Source organism: Haplochromis burtoni, unplaced genomic scaffold (genome assembly GCF_018398535.1).
Source record: "Haplochromis burtoni strain Fernald_Lab_line unplaced genomic scaffold, NCSU_Asbu1 Contig_729, whole genome shotgun sequence".
In the NCBI taxonomy this organism is placed as follows: domain Eukaryota; kingdom Metazoa; phylum Chordata; class Actinopteri; order Cichliformes; family Cichlidae; genus Haplochromis; species Haplochromis burtoni.
The window spans coordinates 99,565-109,114 of NW_024583090.1; positions in this window are offsets into that span (position 1 = coordinate 99,565).

Below are 9,550 nucleotides of genomic sequence, written 5' to 3' on the forward strand. Positions count from 1 at the left end.
GGAGCCGAAAGAGCCGGTTCTCTAAAAAGAGCCGGAAATCCCATCACTACAGTACAATAGTGTTCAACTGATGCTCACAAGGGTACCACAGTGTGTCCCAGCACTGCTTTTATGCAGACAGGGGGGGAAGTAACCCAGAAAAGTTGGAACAGCTGTAGGAATTAGTAGCAGCAGCTTTGAAGGCTTGATCAACCTCCATTGCTGCAGAACTTGTCAGGTTTCCTGGGTGGTTCAGCCAGTGTTTTCAGTTTTGTCATGTTCAGTTTATTTTCCACATCCGTGTTTTTCACTTTCTGTTTTCTGTGCCAGCCTGTCTACCTGTGTTCCAGTTCATTCCATGCATCATTGGTTAGACTATGTTCAGTTGTGTACTCACCCGTCTCCAGTCGTCGCCATCGTTAGTCATGTATTTAAGCCCTCAGTTCCTTTCAGTCCTTTGTCGTGTCATTGATGTTGTCTACGCCGCCCGTGTGTCCAGTCCAACCAGCCATTTCAGTTCAGTCAGTCCTCCGTTTCATGTTCTGTCTATCTGCTCATCATAATAAACACCAGCCTTCACCTCTGAGTCCAGCGTTTGGGTTTTCTTGCATCCACACACGACACTCCTGACAGAACTGCTTTAAATTGTTAACCCATGTTGTCCCTGAAAAAGGCCTTTCAGTATAATTGTGAAATATACACAACTATGTACATTATTTTTCAGTTTTGGTAACCTTACCTTTTTTTCACCACTTACCTTTGTACCATTTAAGCTGTTCATTTGAAACACATGAGTTCACCAGTAGTGTAACTGTGTCACTGTATAGGAACACGAACAGTAACTCGGTTTGGTGTTTCAGGAAGCTTAAACACTGAATGTAGTCAGGGGCATGAAGAGGACATATTTTCTCTGACAGCATTAAATCAAACCTGATGAAGGCCAACAGTCATCACTTGTATGTTGAACTAAAAACTGGAGTTCTTCACACTGTGTTTTGCCAGTAGTGTGTTATTTACTATAAAGTAATTCTGAGTCATTCATACCAGAGTAACCAGAGAGGATAATATACATTAAATATATAACTTCAGCAATGGAGATCCTGAACACGGTCCATTTGGCTCCAGTCTACCTCGCTGTTGAAGCTCAGCTGTAGACCACGGCCTCTGTCAGGCATTCCCAGCGCACCCTCACTATACGTTTAGGTGCACCAGGTCTGTCCAGCATCCTCCCCACCACCTGATCCAACTCACCACCAGGTGGTGATCAGTTCACAGCTCAGCCCCTCTCTTCACCCGACTGTCCAGAACATATGGCCGCAGGTCCGGTGATACAATTATAAAATCAATCATTGACCTGGTGCCACGTGCACTTACGGACACCCTTATGTCCAAACATGGTGTTTGTTATGAACAAATTGCACAGAAGTCAACAAGAAAACACCCCTGGGGTTCAGATCCGGGAGGCCGTCCCTCCCAATCACGCCCTTCCAGGTCTTACTGCCGCTGCCCACATGAGCGTTGATGTCTCCCAGTAGGACAACAGAGTCCCCAGGTGCAGGGAGCATGCTGCCAGGGATCCATGTATCAATATTCAAAGCATTTCTGTGCACCCAGGCAAACAGTGGGCACCAAGCTGCTGCAGTGTTTATCTGATGCCTGCTCAGTTCAGCCACCTGCAAGCTGCATGTCTGCAAAAGGACAGACTTGCAACAGAGGGAGCAGCTTGAGTGAGAGCGCTTAACAATACAACCAATACAATACCAGTTTATGTGTGTTTGTTTAGGGAGATCTAGCTACTGCAAGTTAAACTGCCACTGAAACTGCTGCACACACAGTTTTCCTTTGTTTTTGGCCATTGCTCCACACTGTCAGGTGCAATCACACCAGTATTTTTTCTGTCAGCTGGAGCCTTCAGATGATCATGTTTCCTGGAAATTAAAGATGGATGGAATCTGTATTGGACTTTTGTGTGATTTGTGCCGACAGACAACTGCATATTTCCTCACAGGCATCCTAATTGTTAACTGGCATGTATTTGGATAGGAGATACTTAAGGAGAACATCTGGATGTCTTAGAGTCAAAGCTTCCCATTCAGTCTCCGTATCAGGACACACTCACAGTAGACAGAAAGGTGTCATTTCTACCTGGGATTAAGACGGAGTCTGTATATTTTAAAAGATATTTGATTTCATTTTTGAAATCACTCCCACCCCCTCCCCCCACGGTGCTCTGACTCATCCAGCTGCATTCAAATGAGGATATGTTCTGTTTTCCAACTACACCGAGCATGTTAATGCCAGTGGACTAGGTGGTGCATGTGTGACTGTTTTAGGCATGTGAGATATTTCCCTACCCACCTAGGCAACAGCAATAGCATCAGGTAGGTGTTGGATTGATCCCAAATTCATTCTGCAGCAGGATGAAAGTCCGAACACAGCCAGTCGGAAAACTAGTTTAAAAATGCTGGTGTGTGAAAATGATGTGTGTCCACATTCTTGTTTTCAGGTTGTCTCTGTTTCGACCTCTGTCCACAGTGAACTGCCTGACCAACATGAAACAGCTTCATTTGTTCTCCTGCTTTCTGTGGCAAAAACAAAAAGGAAACAGATGCATGAACGCGCTCACAGTCAATACAAATAAACAGACGAAATCCACAGAAGAACTTGGGGAGGATACTCATGTCTACTTGTCACTAACCTTGAAAAGCACATGTTGGCTGTAATACTGATTACACTTTTTGCTACTTATATTCAGAGAAATGTAGAGGGGCAGAGTTTGTGCATGGAACAGTCCTACTTATGGGTGCAGTGAAACATGTTTCATCTTAATGCTATTTTGAGTACTTTTAACGGCATTTCCAACAACGTTTTCAGCCGTTCAGGGAGGACGGTGGTGCAGATGGTACCAAACGATTGATTATTAAAGGAGACTCAACATTGGGCTTAGTCGGGATGAGTGGAGAGGGCTTTGAGCGGAGCTGTTGAAGCTGTTATTATTATTATTATTATTATTATTTAATTGTAATAGCTGCTGGTTAGTGCCACTTGACTAGTGACCTTAACGTTTACTTCTGGCATAAATTGCCCTGGTTACAAGGGCAGAGAGTGAAGTGAAAACCTCTCAAACAGAAACTAGAACCAGTCCACCCAAAGTCAAACAGGCCTAAAACACTTCCCCCTGAGATCAATGTTGCCCCCAGTGTCAGCTAGCCCTCTCTCCCATTACTTTGCTCATTTCTCTTCCTCCTTCAAGAGCGTCTGTGTTTGTGTTCCTGTGAGGAAGTGTGCTCTTTCTTTGGCTCCCAGAGGTTCCCTGGCTGACGCACCTGCTTCCCATCAGCTCATTTTTTTTCTGGGCCATGTTCAAGAGAGCAGGTCTAGTGAAAACACTGAGTTTGTTAACCCTAAAATGAGCCAAGCTCAGAGTTTTCTGTTCCATAAAGAGGGCTAACTCCATCCACCCAGCGTCTGCTGCTTATCTGTGTCTGGGGCAACAGCCTAACCAGCGACACTCAGACTTCCATAGCTACCATAGGAACGTCCAGGTTTTCCTAGGACAGTCAAGAGATGCGATTGCTCCAGCATGTCTACCCTAATGCCTCCTCCCAGTAGGAAATGCCCAAAATACCTCAGCTAGGAGGTGACCAGGAGGAATCCTAGTCAGATGCCCAAAACATCAACTGGCTCCTTTCAGTGAGGACAAGGAGAAGTGCCTCTCCGAGTCCCTACTGAATCACTGTCCTCACACTTCCTTTAAGGGAGACGCCAGCCATTCTTCACAGAAGGCTCATCTGTGTGAGAAGCCCACACTGCAACAGTAGAGACTAACACCAATACGGGCAGTTAAGCTAACTTCATGCTGACAAACAACAGAGGTAACTAAAAGTACTTAGCTCAACTTGGCAGAGGTGTTCTTAGCCAGGTGACGACTGATGGCAGGAGTGTACAGGTGGGCTGCACATCATCACAGGTTGTCTGCCTTATTGACGTGACACGCACAGGTGTGATATCCCATACTATGTGTTCCACCAATTGAATCAACTGGAAGGAACCCTCTCTCTATATAAATATCTACATGAGTAAATAAAAATTTACTGTCTTTGATATTTACAGCAAATTGATTGGATGTAAGTATTAATCTGTGTGGATATGTGCGTAACATGGCAACAATGATGTAATTTAATTTCCTTTCTTGCCTCTTATTGTCTATCCCTGTGGCCCTACCCACTTAGCAACAGAATTATACACTTGTGACAAGACAATTAATCTCACTGATAAAGGACGCTACGATGAAGATCTGACTTTGTAATTTCTAATTACTGGAGTGTAAATATGTGAAGTAATGTTACAAGGCTGATCCATTTCTCTCTGGGAAGCCTAATGAGGCAGATGTACATCAGGCTGACTTTGACTGTTAATCACTTTACAGCATCCTGGTATGTTGGGGGAATCAAAAACAATGGCAGAAACCCTTATCAACATTACCAGGATCTTTTTCTGATCAGTAAACTGGCAGCCGCAGGGTCAGTCCAAAATGCTCTCTTTGTTCAGGAATGTGTGAATCGGTTGCTTTACATAACACTCTGTTATCACACAAATAGAATTCATACAGGAAAATGGAGTTTGCAAATATCAACAAGTCTCCTCGAAGGTAAGAATGCAGAAAGCAAGACGGGCACGCTTCCATTCCAATAGAACGAGCTGGAACATCTCGTTTCCAAGGTGATTTTCTGGGCAATGTGCAGATTTTCTGCTTCACAAATACCAACTACAATAAAACAAAGCTCATTTGGATTTGATGATTCACACAAATACTTGGAGATAAGCACCCCATTTGTTCCAGTGAAGCAGAGAGGTCTTGCAACAGTGATTAAAGCAATGGTTCAGCATTTTAGTAAAACACACTCTGACTACACAGGACAGACTGTGTGTGCGTCTTACTGTAGATACAGAGCCACGATGCGGCCAGTTTAGTTAAGGAGAAGAGGGGGAAAATCTAACCTGGCTAAAATTCAATTCTACAGTTACAAACAAAATCTGTGGATTAAGAGTTAAAAGTCACAGCCAGCGTGTTTTGTTTAATATATACAATCAGGAAAAAGAACGAATCAGATCAGCAACACATTTGTTTTTGCTGTATTGTACTTAGTATTAAACATGTTGCCAGACAGAATAAAAGTGAATAAATATTGTTAGGTTTTGTATTGTTGATTGTCAGTTATGCTTAGAAATATCTACTTATATATGCTTAGAGTTTTAGTTTTAGATTGGTAGAGGTTTGATCCTTAATAGTCTGCAAACTTTGTGTGCACACCTACATCCTGGGAGCATGGGAGAGGTCGTACCTCGTCCTATTGTTTTATGGTAGGATAAACGTGGCTATGTCTGTTTTAGTCTAAGTGCCTTTTGTTTAGATGAACTGTTGGACTTCCAGACCAGCAGGTTTAGGGAAGTCATTTATGGGGTCACACTCTGACCCCCACACACACACACGGTACTCTTTGTTTGTATGTAGACGTCGTATGTTAATGAACCTATGCATATTCATGTAACCTCAATAAAAGAGCAGTGTTACGGGGGAGCGGACGAGAGCAAGTGGGGTCAAGCGAAGGAACGGCGTTTGTCCGGTCTCTCCCGTGCACGAGAAACATGAAGAACTTTGCCTACTTCGTGTCTTGCTTGCTGTGTAATTATATTGTCTTCAACGTTCCAGCGAATAGGTTTGTGGCGTGAATAAGGCATGGCGGGACCACGGAGCAACGTTCAGAGCCATCTTTATTTAATTCACGTCACACCACAACCACACCAACCCCTGAGTCCCCGTGTTTTAACACGGCGGGCGTGATTGCGGATGCCGTGCAGACCACGCCCCACCACAAGGTTCAAGCTACAAACCTATCAAATATTTGCATAGAAAAATACTTTGTTTCTGTCTTGCTTTTTAAGAATTTATTGTTTAGCTAAACTTTCACTAAACAGCTTTTAGCTCATTTTTGAATGACTGAAAATGTCGCCTACATCTGAGGGTGTAGAAGATGAGTTTGGACACAGTGAAGATAAAAATATATCAGCTTGTCGATGTTCTGTAGTGGATTGAAAGCAGAGGTGGGCAGTAATCCAATTACTTTTTTCAGGTAACGAGTAAAGTAAGGGATTACTGTTGCAAAAAAGGTAATTAGATTACTGTTACTTTCCTGTAATCACGCTGCGTTACTGTGTTACTAAACTGTGGTTTTGTTTGTGAGAGCGTCTCATGACAACGATGTACGAGTGTGTGACGTCCGTGGCAGCAACAGATGTGTGCAGATCAACAATGGATAATATAGTGCAGAGAGAGTACGAGCGTGCAGCGTTCAACGCTTGGAAGTAATCACATTACTTTGAGTTTGATTCTGTAAAAAGTGAGAAAATTAGCGCCACTGTTCAGTCTGCGTGGGCAGAAAACTTCTTTCTACAGCGAAAAATTTAACTTTTTTTGTGCAATTTTAATCAGTCATTAGTAACTAATTACTTTTTTCAAGTAACTTGACCAACACTGGAAAGCTTTACTGACTCAAACATGGTGCCAGCTGGTTTCAACACAGCCACGGCTTTAATCCTGTTTTTATATCCTACCATCGTCCACGGTGTCTCTACACAGTTTGTTGGGCCTTTATTTATTATTTTAATCAACAAACCTGTTATTCCAGAATGAATGCAAGACTATGGAAAACACAAAAAATAACTGTTTGACTGAACATTGAAAATCATGGAAAGGATTTCCACATGATTATGACTCATTTTATCCTATTGTATATATTATTTTATTTTATTTTATTCTATTCTGTGCAGTTGTGTACAGAATCTTATTCTTATTGTATTCCAGTGTTCTCTAATTTTTGCTATATAACTTTGCACTGTCCATGTTCTGCTGGGACAAAACAAATTTCCCACGTGGGGGAATAATAAAGGGGATCTTATCTTATTAAACTGCTTTATTTTAGAATCATCCAATTCTGTTATTCCAACTTAATTTACCTGGATTGGAACAAATCATTAATTATTGATGAACTTTTTGATTAATGAACTTATTTTCTGATGTTGACTACAACTTAATTGAATTGAGTTGGTCCATCTCATTTAAATTAGGTTGGTCCAACAAAAGTACTTAATGTGGAAATCCTTTCCATGATTATTTAAAGTTCATTAAAAGTTATTTTTTGAGTGTTCAACAAATTCTAAAGTCTGGTTAACATAAAACTTGTCATGCACATCTTTTCCGCCTCCAGTTTAATGGATTTATAACAAAACTCACATGGTTTTCACTCCATCCTCTTCTCTTTGTCCTTATCAGGCTTGATGCAGGATTTCCTTTACATTGTTGTCCTTCACAGGTTAAACCACAATAAAAAGCAATAGCATACACATAGTGTGTGTATGTTTTCCTGCCTCTTATAACCCCTGTGATGTTCCTGTGGTTTGAAATCTCACGTGATCTTGTGATATCACAAGTAGTGATGGGATTTCCGGCTCGTTTTAGAGAACCGGCTCTTCAGGTTGTTTTGTTGTTTTGATTAATTTATTATTAACAACAATATAAAATTATGCACAAAATGAATTACTAATGTAAAAAAAATGTTGTTTTATTTATATGTTTATATATAAATATATACGGTGGCCCCTAGAGACAAAGCACGTACAAACTCCAAAACACATTTCTAGCGTTAACTGAACTTCCAAACAGAGCTACTAGATCACTTAAATTACACAATTGAAAGCATGTGTGTATTGTTTGTGTATTTATACACAAGCACCTTTCTAATGTGACGTTGTTGTCCCTGCTCTCTCTCTCCCTCCCGCTCTGTTCCTGTGCTACTGAGTGTAACTACCGCCCCTCCCCCCTCTGCCCAGCGCAAAGCACAAGACTGTGCGGAGTGAAGCGGGAAAAAGTGAGAGAGAGAGGAGAGAGAGGGAGAGAGAGAGAGGGAGAGAGAGAGAGGGAGAGAGAGAGGGAGAGAAAACCCACGGCTCGTGTCGTTCACTTCAAAGAGTTTTGTTCGCGACCGACACATCACTAATCACAAGTACAAGAATAAATATGTGTTAAGTAGTTTAATTTCATGCACATCGTTTATGTTGTAATTATTTTGTTCAAATTACTCTTGTAATTTAGACTCTTGTAAATGTAACAACCACCCAGTCTCACTCTTTGAGTGTATGATAAATGATCGAAGCCCATTAGCACTTTTCTCAGTGTTTTCCTTTATTTGCATTGATCTGTGTAAACTAGACTAGTCACATTAAACATTTACTTTAGACGACCAACTCCCTGAGTGCTTTGAGTGCATTGTGTATAGTTCTTAATTTAAGCTATTTCTCCAACATTAGACATGAAAAAGTCATGTGTATTTTCACTGCTCCCAACTTTACAGCAGAAAAAAGAAAAACCGTTTGTTTTCTTAGCTGTATTAGTCTCCAGCATCTCTCTGAAAAGTCTAATTGATCTAAAATGCCCCAGTGTGAGTGCTAACACTGACTAGAGGGAAAGACCCCATATTTCCCCCATCTCTTCACCAGCTGTTGAAGGGAATTGATTTAAAAATCCAGACTGAGCAGGTCCCATGATTATCCCAAACACCTCATACTATCATATTACACTAATACAGTGAATAAAGCCAGGCAGACGGCGATGCAGACATTCACACTTTCAGCTGAACACTCAGCACCACCAACAGGAAAATCATTAAGTCTAGACAGTGCTTAGAGATAAAATCCTTTTTAAATCAAATTAAAGTTGTAGCCATAACTGTTATGCTTAAGTCGTGATGTTTGATCATGATTCCATTTTATAATCATCGGCTCAGACTTTGACACCATAAAAATGAGAATAGATCGTAGGACTTCTGACTGTGAAGAGATTTTTCCCGATTGTTGTGCTGTACACAAAATGGATAGACGCCCATAGAAATTAGAAATGTGTGTGTAATTGGGTTCCGTCATATTTAGTTTACACAAATGTTTGTATTTTCTCCAAAATCTTGAGCCTGCAGTGATTTTCAGTCCCACTAGTCTGCAGAAATGTACCGTATACCATTGATATTTACTTTGAAGCTGTAGGGAATGTCAGTGTTTCCTGTAAATAGCAGGGAGGATGTGAAGGACTGTGTTGTGTCCCACACAGATATGAATATTTTATTGGGCTGTTCAGGGGTCACTGCACGTCAGCCACGACAGCCACATAAATCAGGAGCCGTATCAAGCAGGGCGGCGTTCCTGAGCTGCAGCAGACTGTTCATGCAGGGCAGCTGTGACCCTTTCTGCTGGTGACATGCAACAGCCTCGTTTATCAGCCGTTTGTATCTTTATTTCTGCACAGACTAAACAAAGATTTAGATTTTTATATATATATATTCTGTATATTTAACACTTGGAAGCCAAATACGGTCACAGGCACTTCCAGCATTCTTAGTTTATTACAGGACACCAAAACGTCTCTGGCTAAATCTTGGAAAAATCTGCCTGGAAAGTTTGTTCATGGCCTCTAAAATACCTAATTTTAGACTGGGTAACATCTGTGCTATAATAAATAAAG